Genomic DNA, 18,434 nt, shown 5'->3' on the forward strand with positions numbered 1-18,434 from the left:
GTGTGTGATGTTCCCTGCCCTGTGTCCAAGTATTCTCATTGTTCAATTCCCACCTGTGAGTGAGAACATGTGGTGTTTTTTGTTTTTTGTTTGTTTGTTTGTTTTGTTTTGTTTTTTGAGACAGAGTCTTGCTCTTTCCCCCAGGCTGGAGTGCAGTGGTACAATCTCAGCTCACTGCAACCTCTGCCTCCTATCCTCCAGTGATCCACCCACCTTGGCCTCCCAAAGTGCTGGGATTACAGGCATGAGCCACTGTGCCTTGTCTATAATGATGACTTCAATTATTGCTCTTTTGCTTTTTTTGATTGACCATTCCTTGGTAGTGTTCCTCACTGAGGGCTAAACATATAACCGCACTCAATCAATGGAGCGCAGCTGCCATTCTTTCCATGAAGTCTGGGATTTAGGTGAAGTGGAAGAGGAAATTGCAAGAGCTTTTCAGTAAATGTTTGGAGACCTGAATTCTAATTCTGCCTTAGCCACGGACTGTGACCTGGTGACCTTTACTCACAGTGTGCCCTGTGAGTTTATTTTTCTCTGTAAGAAGAGGTTTGCACCAAATGTCTGACTCATGTCCTTGTTGCTATGTGTAGTTTCTGTGGAACAGCTCAGTGACTTGGAAGACATAAACCACCCAACTTAATTCCAGTAAAAGCCTTACTAAATCAGAAATATTCTTTTACATTTTCTATTTGGGGGAAAATTGTCTACAGCAACTACACTCATTTTAAAGAATGGCGGTTTCCCGATTGTTGTAAAAAAAATTACAAACTACAGTCAATACCCCCCAAAATTCATTAAGCATGCAAACAAGTAATGTTAGGCCACCTTTGCAATCTCTTCCAAAGATCAGGCCTGGGAAGAGTGAAGTGTGGTTTTGATGGTTTGGGTATGCAGCGGTGAGCTTGTCGTCAGGTGGGCTCTTAGGAGCATCTGATGCCTGCTGAAGTTTCGTAGGTCATTTAGAAAATGCCAATGAATCTTGCTGGGGATTCGATGAAATCCTGAGGAAACTTAGTTGGTGTTGAGTAAGAAGCATAGTGTCTCTTTCTGCAGATTAATTGTTATACCTATGATTAATGAGTGTTCATTCACAAAGTAGAGAGAGTTAACATCATGAAGAAGACATAGTCCCTAGGGCCACAGTTAAGGAGTGTTAGCCCCAGATTCCAAACCACAGTCCTTTGATGTTGTTTCCTCCCATGACAAAATCTAACTGCTGTTTTCACTCTACATTAATTCTGATATCATTCTGAAGTAATAGCATGTATGGCTCTGCAGTCTCTTGATGTAGGCAGTCCTATCTCTCTCCCCCTTATTTCCTTGCTTTGTTTCCACCGTTAATCTGGTAACCAGCCACTTATCATACTGATTATCTTGTAATTGAAACTGTAAAAGCCTATGGCAGGTAAACCTATGGCAGGCAGATGGTCTCCCCAGTATGTCAGCTGTCTCAGAAGGATTTTTTTGTGTGTGTATGTGTATTACAATGTGGTCTACGGGGAAAAACAGCCACCCCCCCACCCCTCCCCCCCCAAAAAAAAACTCACAAACAGCCCAGATCATACAATTTGAAATTTAACAGAATGTATTTGCTAACACTTTCAGAGTTGCCTTAAGATCAAAATTCATTATGGAAGCATCTTTTGTGGAGCATGAAGTGACAGAAAAGGAGGGGAAACTATAGTGTTGGGAAGAGGGCAGAGGTCGTTACAACAGATTTTTAGCAGTCCTGTGTGTGAGTTTGATCTTTTCGTGAACTTACTAGTAACTTGAGGGGTTGGGGGGAAGAGAAGTGCCCCCAGGCTGTTGGTTGCTTTTGCTTGTTCTCATAGCAGCCTGCGGGGGAAAAGTGCTTGTTTAAACACTAGTATATGCCGTAAAAACTAACAATTATGGCAAGGTTTTCAAAAAAGAAAATTACATTAAAGATGAATGAGGGTATATTGAATAATTATGTTTTAAGGTGTGTAACATTAAAAGATATTGAATAGAATATCGACTGTTTTGTGGAAATAGCAATAATGAGATTCCTGTCACCTAATCTTACAATAATTGGGTTATTACTATGCAAATGAAGGTATTACTTTTAAAAAACTAAGGAAGCTAGACAGATCCTTCAGGCAGTCCTTTATCTATTCTTAAAGCTGTGCCGTCATTTCTCCTTAGACTGAAGATCTTTTTCTAAACAATTTGGAGATGCTCATTTCACTCTTTGCCCCTGAAATTCCACTATAATATTTTTCAGCTGCCACAGGTACTAGATCAGTGGTTGGTGATTTTATATTCTTTGAGCTTTATGTGGAACCCAAAGGAATAATTAAATTATATGATTATTGCCCACTGTCATTTTTATTTAAAAAATTGAAATGGAGTGAATTTTTCTGCCAAAGATGCATGCTGGAGCCCTTATCTCCACGTTCCATGCAGCTCTGTCATTGCTGTGCAGTGTCCAGTGGTGCCTATGCGTCTCAAAGCCAACAGGTCATTTCGGGCTAGCAGACCTCCTAGGACACCTTTGTGACTGAGGAAATGATTCCATTTGTCCTCAGCCATACTCAGATCAATAGTCCATACACTGCAGTCACCACCATGTCCATTGAGGCTCCTGTGGTACCCATCAGATGAATAGAAATATTTGGGACATTTGCCATTTTAGTTCATGACCCAGGTAAATACCTGTGTGTTCAGCCAGCAATGGCATTTTAAAATGTTGACTGCTGAGGCTTTGGGTAAAAGACGATTATATTTCCTGGGAATGTTGTATGATTTCTACATACTTTATTATATGAAATGCTCTGTGTAGAAGGAATAATACAGATGTAAAAATTCTGTAGTATTCCTACATAGAGAAAGCATGAAAAAGCGTCTTTGAGCCTTATTAAAATCTCACATGGACGTTCTATAGTTTTAATACTCTTTGATAGTGTATAGTAGATTAATCATAGAAAGTAGATTTGAGGAAATCACAAAAGACAAATTTCATTTACCAAGTACTTTTGGTTCCAAGGATTAGGAGGTCAAGAAAATATAAGCCTTATCAGTTTATTTCAGAATCAATTGAGACTTGAGACTTTGTAAATGTCACCAACAACTGCTCTTTACCTTATGTCCTTCCACAGTTCTTAAGGTAGAGCTGGGCTCAGTGAGGTGATTGCATGTTACATTTATGCCTTTCTTTGTTTGGTAGGGAAGTCTTAGAATATATTTCTGTTGATAGGAGTACAGATTTTTTTCTGATATTAGCCATAGTTTACCAAATATTGATAACATTTTCAAGCAATTCACAATCCTGAAAATATTCTTTTTGTTTGGTTGTTTTATTTTATTGTTGTTGTTTTGAGACAGTGTCACTCTGTCACCCAGGCTGGAGTGTAGTGGTGCCATCATAGCTCACTACAGCCTCGATCTTCCAGACTCAAGTGGTTCTTCTACCTCAGCCTCCTGAGCAGCTGGAACTATAGGCATGTGCCATCACACTTGGCTAATTTTTAATTTTTTTGTAGGAATGGGATCTCACTGTGTTGCCTAGGCTAGTCTCAAACTCCTGAGCTCAAGCAATCTTCCCTCCTTGGCCTCCCAAAGTACTAGGATTACAGGTGTGAGCCACTGTGCCTGGTTGAAAATATTCTAAATTGTTACCTTTTTATAATTCAACTAATTTGGTTGGCCTCAAGCAATCAATATATGTAGGCAACTTTTAATAGATCTCTGTGGAAAGGATTTTTGGAAACATACAGAATTCCCACACATCATTTGGGTTAGAATAAGTTATGAAACTGTTGCAAACAACCCTAAAATTTCATCTACAAGTTTTGTTATGGGTTCAGGTGACTCTGCAGGTCAGTTATCCTACATATGATGACTCAGCTTTCTAGACTTTTTCTATACCTGCTTCCATGATCTCCCAGGCTGGGGAAGAGAGGGCTGCAGAGTTGAGCACTGGGAATTAAATGCTTTATTCCAGAACTGACAAACATCACTTCTCATATTTGTTTTTGATAGAATTACTCATATGGTCCCTCCTAGTTTTCCTTGGGATGGGAAATGTAGAAGAGAAGCAGATATTGATCAATATTAGTAATGTTGATCATATCCAGTATTGATTTATTCTACTTACTGAGAATGCCTTTGAAATATGAGACACTACTCATGATGTGTGGGTGAAACTACAGCAAGGAGTGTAATGAATGGCTTTGATTAAGAACAATAAGCATTTTCCTCCTAGTCATCGATGCACCCATTTGTCTAGACTTCCACGCACCTTGCTATTCTTGGGTTTTATGGAACAGGTTTTACCTTGACCAAGGTCACTGTGCAGTCAACCTTTACAGATGGGATTATAGTCAGCTTTTAAACTGCAGCTGTGGCCAACCTGCATTAATGACAAACATTGCAGAAAGAATGCCCTTTGTCCAGGTTTGATGAGGGCTGGTGATATTAAATACTGCTAATAGTTTCCCGGGTTGGAAAGGGGGTTATTTGATTTGCAAAAGAACAAAACATTAGAATCAGTCTGTTCTTCAACTAATTCTGGTAGGATATATAAAGGAAAATGAGACATTTTTAATAAAATGAGTGTGCCATTATCTTTGTAAACAAAGCAGAATATTTGGAGCTAATAGGCATTTAGCAACAGTTACAAAAGTTTGTATCATATTTGACTTTTATTGGGTAGCAAACAAGAAGAGAACAGGAATGTGTTTGAACTGAGAGCAGAGGAATCTTTTACCACTAGGTAAAACAGCATGATAACTGTATCCCTGAGAGAGGTATTAAAAGTAAAAACCACCAAAGAGAGTACCGGTCAGGTAAAGAAAGGATGTCCCTAATATTTTGATTAAACAGTATAAGAGCATTATTCTTATAAGTATGGAAGTATATTGTTTAAGGATATTACTTGTTTAGTGTCTATTATGATTGACAATCATGAAACTATTTTCACTGCTAGTAACAAATGAATTACTGACATACAAGTGTATAACATACCATCCTACTTTTTTCCTTTTTCATTTTTTCTTTATTTCGCACATTATAATGAACATATTAAAGACCACATCAAACAAATATATGCCGTGGTGATTCATTATAAGGTAAACAGTCTTGTAACCACCATCCAGGTCAAGAAATAGAAGTTGTAAACAATCCCAGAAGCCTCTCCATGGGTACCATCCTACTCAGAGACTCACCTCTTTCTCTAGAAATAATCATCTGAACTTTCATAGTAATCAGTCCTTGCATTCCATTATGTTTTATGATCCAATTATGAATATAATGAGTTTTGTCCATTAAAAATTCTTGATATGTCCTTGAAGTCTTTTATAGTCTATAGGACCCCTTCCATTTCTTTCTTTTCCTTACAATATATCTGCTGAAGAATCCAAGTTGTTTGACCTAAAAAATTTCCCATGGTATGGATTTTGTTGGTTGCATACTCATGGTGTGGTGTAGCATGTTCTTCTGTCCTTCGTATTTTCTGAAAAACTGGCAGCTGGTTCCAGAGACTTGATCAGATAAGTTTGATCCTTTTGTAAGACTATAAGAAGTGATGCAATTATGACTCTTTTTTTATATTAGTTATCAATACTCATTACTTGGATTCATTAATTTATTAGGGATTGCAAAGTAGAAATAACTTAATTATATTATCTTGTTTTCATGTACTAACTGGGATAATTTTATAAAATGACAGCTACTTCCCAGTCTACTATTTGGTTACCAAGTTGTACAGTTCATATAGGAAAGACAGGATAAATAATACATTGTATCTTTTTATTTTTCCACTTCTCAAAATGAATTAGCTTCCTGTCATCCTCAGAAGGTAATCAAGTAATTCCTTTTAAATATCATCGTGAATTCATGAATGTAAGCATATAAGGTAGGTTAGATATATTGTAATCCTTATCCTTTGAGGCTCAAATGGTCTCATCTTTGGACAATGGGAACCCTTTCAAGTTGGCTTTTGAGTATTTTGACATGGCTGTAGTTATCTTTGATAGCTTCGTGTGTACTGGGTACATTAAGATGTTCTAAGCTCATCTGTACATAGCCTGTTCATCTATGTCTCCAAGAAGCCCTGTTTTCTGGATACTAGGTATGTTCATTGTCAATAGCTCTGTCTATTTATAGGCCTAAATAGACAGAGCTATTGTATGTGCTTAAAGTTTTCAGCTCTAATACGTATTAAGTTTGGACTACCAAATTTAATGTCAAAATAAAAGTATTTAAAATCATGTTAGTACATGTGAGGCCTGTTAGAAGTTTTACTGATATTTTTAGAGGACACCTCAAGCATGGAAAAGTATCATCTCTTAGTTATCAGCCATAATGTATACAGTTATGCAGTTTCTGATCTTAGCATTTTTTGGCTTAATACTATAGCAGAGTCTTCTTTCACAGTTTATCTTTGGCTCTCTTTTAGTGAGTGGTGATCAAATTTACTACAAGTTACTGTTTCTACAATCTCTTATCTATAGAGTTTCACTTTTTTTTAGCATGGTATTTCAGTTTGATGTGCATTGTTTTATTTTAATCACTAGTTGCCAATGTTTATCTTCTATAGTAACTCCCTTGGAAGTTTTCATATACATTCTAGATATTACCTTTATGTAAGTGTATACATTCTGTGGTTAAACATTTAAAATTACTTTTTAGAAATAAGGGAGTAGGCACTAGCACAGCATAGCTATCATCATTTTCCTGAGCTCACATAATCTATAGCAGAATTGGACAAAATGGTTAATTGCACTCTTAGAGAGTGTACCCCTAAATGATGATTGGTGATGAAACATAGAAAGTTTTAGAGTCTGTAACATTTGCTTGTTCAGAAAACTCTTTTGAGTCTAGACTTCATCTATCAGGAACTCTTTTCACTAATATGACTAGGGAATAAAATGCCCCTACTCGACTGGGCATGGCGGCTCACATCTGTAATCACAGCACTTTGGTAGGCCAAGGTAGGCAGATCACTTGAGGTAAGGAGTTTGAGACCAGCCTGGCAAAACCTGGTGAAACCCCATCTCTACTAAAATACAAAAAAATTAGCCTGGCATGGTGGTGTGCATCTGTAATCTCGGCTACTCGTAAGGCTGAGGCAGGAGAGTTGCTTAACCTGGGAGATGGAGGTTGCAGTGAGCTGAGATGGTGCCACTGTACTTCAGTGTACTGCCTTGGTGACAGAGCGAGACTCTGTCTTAAAAAATATAATAAAATGCCCCTTCTCTTAGGAGCTACGTAGGAGGAATGAGGACTCTAGTGGAGATGTGGGATCCAGTGTTTTGTGTTCATGAAAGAAAAAAACACACAACATTTGTTGTGCTATAATTTTGGAGGGTCCTCTTTTGACAGAAATTTCTGGGCCAATCTAGGTAACTCTGACAACTACTCCATCTTTTCAGAGAATGATGTTCTACTGATCTGAAATGGATCAACCTGGACTAGTGCTTTCAGATACATACCTGTTCACCAGCCCTGATTCCCACTTTTTGTAGTCTTCTTCTGGGAGCTCTAAGACAAATCAGAGAGCAGTAAAATTCGATATATTATTAGATCACAAATTTACTGAGTCATTAAGGTAGTTTTAGAAGAAATTGAGTTTTTTTTTGAAAAAGAGTCAAACCGATTTAATAATAAAGGTAATATTTCACATAGCCAGACATTAAAGACGGGGCAGATTATTGGGCTGGCCTTTTCCAGTGCTTTCAGCTCCTTGTCTCTGCAATTCCTAATTTCTGTTCTCCTCTGTATATCAGCAATATTCTTGAATTGGATGCAGATAGCCTCTGCAGTTCCAGGTCTGATGACCACAGAGTTTGGGAAAGAGACCATCTCTTCCAATGACTCTCTTTAACAGTAAGGGAATGTTTTCCAGAAGCAAATCTCATTCATGTTTCCTTGGCCCACGTAGTGTCATATGCCCTTTCCTGGATCCAAACCTCATTTCCAAGTGATTGCTATTTATAGAATGGCTTAGGCCTGGATTTACAACCAATCACTGGCAAGGAGGATGGGATTACCATGGTTGCCTTAAACTTAGCAGAACCTACTTCAGGGTTTGGAGTCAGTCCCTCAAACTGCATAGCTCTTACATACTGAGGAAGGAATGAAAGGGATATTGAGAAGAAAACCACAATATTATCTATTACACTGTGTCTTAGGGCTCATTGTGAATGTATTTTTATTTGTTTGGCTGCAGTGTGAGAGTAAATAATGAACCATGACAGTTGGAATAAGAGAAAGGAAAGAAAAAAAAAAAAAACCCACCAAGATGATATAAAACATCCAAAGATGTCTAATTTAGTTGTAAAAATCTTTGAAACCATTCCTCTGATTTTTATTATTTTTAGAATTTCACTGAGTATGAATTACATGAGTACCTAGTGTCAACCGTTTATACCTCTGAATGAGCTCAGTGAAAACCAGCTTCTGTGAAATATGATTAAACTTGCCCTTAAAACATGTCATTTGCATTGAAAATTTTGTTCCAGCTGTTCTTCCCTGGCTTCTTCTCACATACCCTGTGTGCCAGGTCAAAGAGTGTCCTGGCTGTAGCACCACCACCATGTTTTTCTTGACCCATGGCTAAATGTATTGTCTGTCCTTTTCTCCAGGCTTCCAGATTATTCCTGTTCCTAAAAACCCAACTCAATGATTACTTCTGTGAAGCCCTTCAACAACCTGCTCTGCCTGAGGGTCTTTCCTCTAGTGACCTTTAAATATATTCTGTTCAGTTCAGTTGTCACTTAAATCATCTGTCACCTTTTGGGAATTCTACTTTATGTCGTTGAGCTGTTCTTAACATCGTACGTGATAGATGATGATCTTTTTGAAGGTAGAGACCCTTGAATCTCATGAAAATTATCCATCTTTCATGGCATCATCTTGGACAGGGAAGTATAAAGAGTCTTTCCTTCTGGACATAAAAATAGCTCACACTTATTAAGCACTTGCTATATGCCCAGTGCAGTAACAAATACTTTACAAGCATTATCTCATTTCTTCCTCACATATACATACAAAAACTCCATGTGCCAGGTTAGACAAAAACCTGCCTCGAAATAGGAGAACCCAGAAATGGATTCTCGTGGTAACACTGGGTAACAGTCTTTAAGCTCACAGGATGTCTCCAGGCATCAGTTTCTCACTCTATCCAGTCTTGTAGCTTTGCGTTCTTAGGTGGCTTGATCAGGAGGAAGAATCGCTACACAAATGGGCAGTTCCAGGTTGGAATGGTCCTCAATAACCCCAATGAGAAACAGAGGAAGAGAAAGTTGTAACAATGTTTAGGGTGTTGGGGAGCCTCATGTGGCTTGCCAGAGCATGTTACTGATAGCCAAGATCTGAGCAGTCACCCCTACAGTGCAGCTGGAGGAAACACAGGCCAACTCCACCTGAACCATGAAGTCTGAAAGTCAAGCAGCATTGTTTCTCAATGAGCTGCTGAGTAGACAATTATTCTGGTTAGCATTAATTCAAATTGACAGATCAGACCTGGATTTAGAGATTAAGGAACATGCCCAAGATCACTCAGCTAGGGAGATTTTACTCATCCTAATTTCAGAGTTTTGCTAGTAACAATTTTGCTACATTGTAATATTGTATTCAAACTGTGTTTGAGTATCATTGCTCAAAGTACAAATAACTTCAACTGTGTGGACCTTGTTGTGTGTATTTTCAGTAGCAGCCCTCTTGAGAATACTCAGTGCCTCTAGTTCCTCATATAATCTCATCTTTTCTACCAAATCAGGAATTGAAACATTAGCTCATATTTTTACATGTTAGTTGAGTGACTGGATTTACTTTCCTGAGGTTATTTTTCAGTCACCATGTTTCCTTACCCAGGTCTTTGCTTTTGAATACATTCATAGCTCTTGTGGCTTCAACAACGACATTTCAGATGTTAGTTTGCTGATACCGAGATACTGGTAGAGGAAAACTGGGTTGGTCAGTCTGTGAAATCTCCCTCCATTGCCTGAGGAAGTGACTGGATATAACAAGCTGGAGATTCATGGGTATGTGACATGGGCTAGTCCAAGATCTCTCAGTAGAGAGACATTTGGTCACCCTGGGGATAATAAACCAGGACTGACCGAGCTATAGATGCTGAAGACCTGCTTCTCTAGAACTCCTGAGTTGAAAATGTACAAGTCCTGTTATCTCTGGCTTCTTTCAAAAATCCCGGGCCTGCCCCGCTCTTGCTTGGGCCTGCCAGCAGGCCCTGTTCTTCAGGTTCTTCTTGCCCTTTCAGTACCCAGGAGAGACCACCCACTGTCTCACTGCAGCTCCAAGACTTCCTGTTTCTCTCCTTGTGATCCAAGAATTTCAATGTCCAAGATAAGTTTTCTGTAAGTCTCGATGTTACTGAATCTTTGGCGCTATGTAATTTTTCATATATTGACGGACAACCTATGTTTTGTTGTTAAGCTGCTTTCCTGTCATTCTGGAATGCATCCTCATTTTACTTCTTTCTCTGCTAATGACTTTTCCAACTTTGATGTAGTTAGATCACAGCTTCTTTATTACCAAGTTTTAATGACTTTGTTTTCTCCACCCCATCTAACAAAGTACGTTACAGAGATTGCTCAACAGTACTACGTGTGGATTTCATTTGACTTCATACTCAGAGATGGGTTGAGACTGTCTATGACAGTAATATTAGGATGTGGATTTTCATCTTACTTATAGAGGGGGCTTGAATGTTGACTGTTACTGTGTACTTTCAGTTTGGGCTAAGAGCTTTAGGATGAAGCAAAATTTACCAGCCTAACTCACAAATTGGTATGTTGATCTTGCTGTCTTTATCCATTCATTCTTTATCAGCTGAGGGGCCTAATTTGGGATTTAGGGGAATAAGAATATGACGTATTCTCAGGATTTTTGCTTCTAATCAGGAATAATGGCTTTATATGTATAAAAAAAGCATTAAAATATTATGTGCTTTTATTCAAACTAGATGTCAGTTATCTCAGAGTTTACATTGGCTCCATGCGGTACCATGGCTGGAAAGAGGAACAAGTCTTCTTATATAAAAATGTGGTCTATTAACAACAAAAAATGGATTAATAGACTCTCTTCCTGTTTACAGTTTATGGTCTGTCCTGAAGGGATTTGGTGTGTTCACCTATGCTTTTTAACTGGCAGAGTAAGTATAACTACCTTTAGTTCATGAACATCAGCAGAGGGATATATCCATTTTACTTTTTAATATTAAAAACCACAAAGGCTTTTCTAAATTAGCAGGGGGGGATTTACACAGCAAACTAGTGAAAAATGTTATGAGCTTTCGTCCTCTGTTTTGGTTTGAGTTGCTACTTTGGGGCTTTTAGATGTCTTTCCCTTTCCCATCTCATCTCTAGGAGGCAAACAAAGAAATATAATTTGCATTGGCTATAGAAATGCCTCTGAGATCACTGCTCTAAGTGTGCTGGGGATTTGGAGTAGAAATTCTGAAAAGGAGAAAAAGACAAGGGTAAAAGCTCTGTTGACAGGGGAGTTTCATAGGCATGTGGTGAGAGGACAGCATTGGACGTGGGAATACAAATTCTGCAAGCTTCCTCTCTTTTCCTAAAAACAACATTCTAAGAGTGTGGTAGTTCTGTCTGGTTAAAGAGTTGGACTCAGTGGCAGCTGTCGAGCTTAGTTTTTCTTTCTAATTCAGATACTTCCCTATTGGAGTGTTTGGCACCTTCACTTCCTTTCTCTTTTCCTGTCCGTCATCACATGTGGCACCTCTGGGTGCGAGGCAGGCAGATGGCTGTCTCTGGACATGACGCTTAACGATGCTTTATCCTTTGACCAGTACACGGGGCTGGAATGGAAGGACATTTGAACTTGCACTTTGATGCAGAGTATTAGCACATTCACCCTCTGCTGGCAGCAGACCAAGGACCCCAAGTTAGCCTGTGAACCAACTTTTTCCCTGGCGTATAAACAATGCATGAACTTGGCTAGGAGGTCAGCTCTTCAAAGCTGACTTTTTTTTCCCCCAGTGGGATCCACTATTTGTTCATATTTAGGCAGCATCTAAGTAGAGGCAATTTAGACATTTAACCAAAGCAAAATTTAGTCTAAAAAAATAGGAAGATCTCATTATAGATTCACAGATCTGTGTATTTGTGTGCTCAAGGATAATAATAATACTGGGATATGTTTCAGAGAAAAGAGATGAGTAAAAATAAGAAAAAAAATTAATGGATTTGAGCCCAAGTAAATGAAACTCTATTATTTAATTATAGTATCTGACTGTGAATATAAATGGGAGACGAACAAGAATTTTTTCCTTCAGTTTGGATCATAGAAGATTTCATGACTAAAAGGGGAAGTCTATCACTCAGAGCTACAAGCTAGAGGTTTGATCCTTCATAAAATGAATCAGGGAATATAGAAAATATTTTGGGAATTGAGGACAGTCTCTTTTGCACACACTCAAGTGTTTTTACATCTAAAGTGAGCAAAACTGCATAATGTGGAATATATGCCTGTGTCCTTCAAATTTGCCACTCTGTGGCAGCCTGGATAGATAGAAAAGAAATCATTGATACGCAGTGAAAAAGGACATGGTCACTCTTAGAATTTCACGTTTGGAACCTCTTGTGGGCTAGTGTCTGCAATAATATCGATGACTGGGCCATTTATTTGGTATCTATTGCTGCTTTTGGCAAGTGGGCAAGTTTAAACCCCAGTGTCCTGGTTAAATTCCAATGTAGATGAGTGATAATATTCCATCTGCCATGTTCTTATTTTGCCTTCCTTAAGGAAATGAAGCATAACTGCATTTCAAAGCAGACTGTTGACACACTTAAGATAAAAAGTTAATATTTTTATTTCTCATTGTGTAGTTCATTGTCCTCAGATCTCGTTGGTCACCCAGCCCTGTCACTGATTCACCTGTGACCTTATATAACAATGTGGGCAGCTTGAAAGAAAAAAATAGAAAAATATGTATCATGCAAACATTAATACAAAGAAAGTGGGAGTTGCTGTGTTAGTATCGATATAATATTCTTTTGAGCAAAGAAAATTACTAGTGACAGAGTGGGATATTATATAATTATTAAGACATTACTCCACCAAAAAGACATGACAATTCTAAATGTGTATGTACTAAATAACTGAGCTGCAAAATATGTGAAGCAAAAACTGATAAAATTGAAAAGAGATATAGACAAATTCACAATATTATTTGAGGATTCAAGCACCCAGATTTAATCACTTTGTAAAAAAAAAAAACTAGACAATCAGCAAGGATATAGATGAACTCAACATTAGTAACCAACAAAATCTAATTGAAAGCCAACAGCAGCAGCACACACATTCTTTTCGTGTGCCCATGGAACATATACCAAGATAGATCATATCCTGGGCCAGAAAACAAATTTCAGTAAATTTAAAAGAACTAAAATCATATGGGATATATTTTTTGACCACCGTGGAATCAAATTAGAAATCAATAACAAAGAGAACAGGAAAATTTCTGAACCCTTGGAAACTGAGTAATATACAATGTAAATAATCCATGGGTAACAAAGGAAGTCTTAAGGGCCATAAAAAGTATACTGAACTGAATGACAGTAAAAACACACCAGGTAAAAATTTGTGGATGATGGCTAAAGCAATTCTGAGAGGGAAGTTTATGGCATACCACACACGTACATTAGAAAAGAGGAAAAGTCTCAAATCAGTAACCTAAGTTCACAGTTCAGGAACCTAAAGAAGAGCCGTAAATATCCAAAGCAAGCAGAAGAAAGGAAATAATATTAAGAACAAAAGTCAATAAAATTGAAAACAGGAAAACAATCCATGAAAAAATTCAGGTTACTTTAGAAGATCAGTAAAATTGACAAACCGCTAGTAAAACTAACAGAATAAAAAGAGAAAAAACACAAGTTATCGATATCAGTCATGAAAAGGGATATATCACTGCAGACTCTGCAGACAGCAAAAGGATAATATGGGACTACTACAAACAACTCTACACACATAAATTCACAACTTAAATGAAATGGACCCAGTCCTCAAAAAACATGAAGTGCTGTAACTCACCCATAATTAGATAATTTTAATAGGCTTATAACAGTTAAGGGAATTTAATCTGTAACTTAACAAACTTTCAAAAAAAGTATTCTTCAGATGGTTTTACTAGATAATTCTACCAAATATTTAAAGAGGGATTGAAACCAGAATTGCTTTAGCCGTGATCCACAAATTTTTACACGTTGTATTTTTATTGTCATTCAGTTCAATATATTTTTTATGGCCTTTGACACTTCCTTTGTTACCCACGGATTATTTACAATGTATATTATAAACAGTCTCCCCGAGAAAACCATTCATTTTATGAAAGTAGTATTACCCACATACTAAAACAAAGTACAAAAAAAGAGATGAGACCAATATCCCCCATAAATACAGGTACAAAAAATATTAACAAAATATTAGCAAATAGAATTCAGCAATATGTACAAAGAACCGCATTATACATCATGACCAAAGGGGGGTTTATTTCAAGGGACTCAAGGCTGGTTCAGTATATGAAAAAACATCAGTGCAATTCAGTGTGTTAACAACCTAAAGAAGAAACATCACACAGTGCTATCAATTCATGCAAAAAGTGCACTGACAAAATTCCACAGTCATTTATGAGAAAAACTCTCAGAAAAATTGAGATAGAAAACTTTCTCAACTTGACATGGAGCATCTATAAAACATCTACAGCTAGCATTATACTTAATGATGAAAGATGTGAGTGTTTCCTCTTAGATCAGGAACAAGGTCAAGGGATGTCTACTCTTGACCCTTTTTCAACATAGTGCTGGAATTTCTTGCCAATACAAAAAGGCAAAAATTTGTAATGAAAAGCATATGGATTTTAAAGGACAAAATAAAACTCTCCCTATTTTTCATTTGATGTCATTGTTTATGTGGAAAATCTCATGGAACATTTAAAAAAAAAAAGAAAAACTAACTCCCAAAACTGATTTGAGTTTAGCAAGGTAGCAAGATATATGATAAACATACAAAAGTCAGTTATATTTGTATATATTAATACTAGCAATGAATGGCTGAACATCAAAATTTAAAAGGCAGTACTATTTATAGTCACTCAGAAAATGAAATACTTAGGAATAAATCTAACAAAACACATTAAAGGATGTGTATGCCGCAAGCCACACAATGCTGAAGGAAGATCTAAATAAATAACTATATCATGTTCATGGACTGAACACTCAATATGGCAAAGATGGCAGTTCTCCTCAAACTGACACACAGGCTTAACACAATTACTATCAAAATCTCAACAAGGTTTTTTATAAATACAGAGAAGAAAAATTTATATTGAAATTTCAGCTGAAAAGCAAAGCAATTAGAATAGCTAAAAGAACTTTGAAATAGAAGAATAAAGGGAGTAATCTACCCAATTCCTAAATTTATTGTATAACTGTAATAATCAACACTCTGTGAAATTTGCAGAGGGATAAACACTTACATCAATGGAGGAAGCCATTGATATACAGAGAAGCCAGAAATTGACTCACAACATATCAAACCAATTTTTGACGAAAGTGCAAAAGCAATTCAACAGAAAAAAAACACCTTTTCAACAGTTCATTCTTGGAATGATTTGGACATTCATAGGCAAAACAAACAAACAAAACCCCTTGACCTAAGTCTTATAACTTATACAAAAAGTAACTCAAAATAGACCACAGACTTAAATGTAAAACTCAAAACTATACTACTTCTAGGGGCAAAAAATCTTCAGGATCTAGGGCTAGACAAAGCATTTTTAGATTTTATACCAAAAGCTGGAGGAAAAGTTGATAAACTGGACTTCATTAAAATGAACATTTTTGCTATTTCAGGCCAGGTACTGTGGCACAAACGTGCAATCCCAGAACTTTGGGAGGCTGAGGCAGGCAGACCAATGGAACTCAGGAATTGGAGACCAGCCTGGTCAACATGGCAAAACTCCTTCTCTACAAAAAATACAAAAAATTAGCCAGTCATGGTGGCATGTGCCTGTAGTCCCAGCTCTGTGGGAGGCTGAGGTGGGAGGATCACCAGAGTCTAGGAGGTTGAGGCTGCAGTGAGCCTTGATTGCACCACTGCATTCCAACCTAGGCAACAGAGTGAGACCCTGTTTAAAAAAAAAAATGTTGCTATGTGAAAGATCCTATTGAGTGGATGAAAAGACAAGCTACAGATTGGAATAAAAGTGTTTGCAAACCATATATCTGACAAAGTACTAGTATCGAGAATATAAACTCTCAAAACTCTATAATAAAACAGAAACATCCAATTAGAAAATAGACAAAATACCTGAAGAAACATTTCTTGGGAGAAGAGATACAGATAGCAACTAAGCACATGAAAAGATGTTCAACATCATTAATCAATGACAAATGCAGAAAGGCCAAAATAAAAAATAGTGACAGTATCAAATGCTGACAAGGATGTACAGAAACTGACTCATTCAGACGTTGGTGGGGATGTAAAATTCTGCAAGACAGTTTGGTAGATTTTGGGGAGAAAAAAACAACATTCATCTGCCGTATGTAACCTAGCAATGCACACCTGGACATTTATCTCAGAGAAAAGAAAACACGTTCACACAGAAACCTGTATATAAACGTTTATGGCTTTATTCATAATAATATCAAACTTCACAAACAATTTCTTATTTCTTCTAAAGAAAAGGGATACATGTGCAGAATGTGCTGGTTTGTTACATAGGTATACGTGTGCCGTGGTGGTTTGCTCCACTTATTGACCTGTCCTCTAAATTCCCTCCCCTCACACCCCACCTCACAACAGTTTCTGGTGGTGTGTGTTGTTCCCCTCTCTGTGTCCATGTGATCTCATTGTTCAACTCCCACTTATGAGTGAGAACATGTGGTGTATGGTTTTCTGTTCCTGTGTTAGTTTGCTGACGATGATGGCTTTCAGCTTCATCCATGCCCCTGCAGAGGACGTTATCTCATTTCTTTTTATGGCTGCATGGTATTCCATGTTGTATATGTACCATATTTTCTTTATCCAGTCTAACATTGATGGGCATTTGGGTTGGTTCCATGTCTTTGCTATTGTAAGTAGTGCTGCAATAAACATTCGTGTGCATGTGTCTTTATAGTAAAATGATTTATAATCCTTTGGGTATACACCCAGTAATGGGATTGCTGGGTCAAATGGTATTTCTGGTTCTAGATTCTCGAGGAATCGCCATACTGTCTTCCACGATGGTTGAATTAATTTACATTCTCACCAACAGTGTAAAAGCATTCTTATTTCTCCCCAGCCTCACCAGCATCTGTTGTTTCCTAACTTTTTAATAATTGCCATTCCGACTGGCGTGAATTAATCTCAAACTTGAAACAACTCAGTGTCCTTCAATAAATGATTAAACAATCCATACCGTAGAACACTATTCAGCAACAAAAATAAACTATTGATACACACATGAACCTGGACGAATCTTTAGAAAGTTCTGTTGAGTGTATGATTTCATTTTTGTAATATTTTTGAAGTGAAGAAATTATAGAAACTGTAAGCAGATCAGTGGTTTCCAGGGGTTAAGGAGGGGTGGGGTGGAGCGGAAACAAGTGTGGCTATAAAAGGCATCCTGAGGGATTTTTGTGGTGATGGAAATGTTCTGTATCTTGACTCTGTCAATGTCAGTATCGTGGTTGTGATAATGTAATATAGTTTTGCAAGCTGTTAACAATGAGGGAACTGGGTAAAGGCTACATGGGCTCTCACTCTCTCTCTCTCTCTCTCTCTCTCTCTCTCTCTCTCTGTGTGTGTGTGTGTGTATGTGTTTTGTAACTGCATGTGGATCTACAATTATTTCAAATTAAAATGTTTAATTAAAAATACACAAAATTTCCTCTAAAGGCCTCTAGATTAAAAATCTGAAAGCATTTTTTGGTGCTTTCCATGGGAAAGTATTTCATGTCCCCCATTTCTGCCCTCAGATGATCATATGGCAGCCACGGAGGCTTTTTTGCTGTTCCTGGACACGCTTAGCAAGCTCTCACCACAGGGCCTTTGTACTTTCTATTTCCTCATCTGGAACGTTCCTTTCTCTGGCCTGCTCATTCACTTCATCAAGATCTCTGCTCAAATGTCACCTGATCAGAAAGGTTTTTCCTTGAACAATCTGTCTACAGTACCATTCCTGTCACGATTGATTCCCTGACCTGGGTTTATTTTTCTTCTCTCGTCAGAAACAGATTGAATACTTTAAAAAATTCCAAGTCTGGGATAGAAACCTCGAAATTCCCTACTATATTTCCTCTTTTCTGTATGTTGTTCCTGGATTTGGAGTGTTTTATTTCAAAAGTAAATGAAACAGGCAAATTCACTCTATTTCCATTCCTTCTGCTGATCACTCCGTATCTGTATGGTTGGAATTTTAAGATTTTAAGGCTTCTGTAGTA

General features: G+C 37.5%; 1 protein-coding gene across 2 annotated transcripts in view; it reads left to right on the top strand.

Moving 5' to 3' along the window:
• The window catches only part of SOX5 (SRY (sex determining region Y)-box 5), a 1,042,185-nt gene that overhangs the window by 143,352 nt on the left and 880,399 nt on the right, over positions 1-18,434 (top strand). The gene's annotated exons all lie outside the window — the stretch shown is intronic.

This window comes from Colobus angolensis, unplaced genomic scaffold (genome assembly GCF_000951035.1).
Source record: "Colobus angolensis palliatus isolate OR3802 unplaced genomic scaffold, Cang.pa_1.0 Scaffold550, whole genome shotgun sequence".
NCBI classification, from domain to species: Eukaryota; Metazoa; Chordata; class Mammalia; order Primates; family Cercopithecidae; genus Colobus; species Colobus angolensis.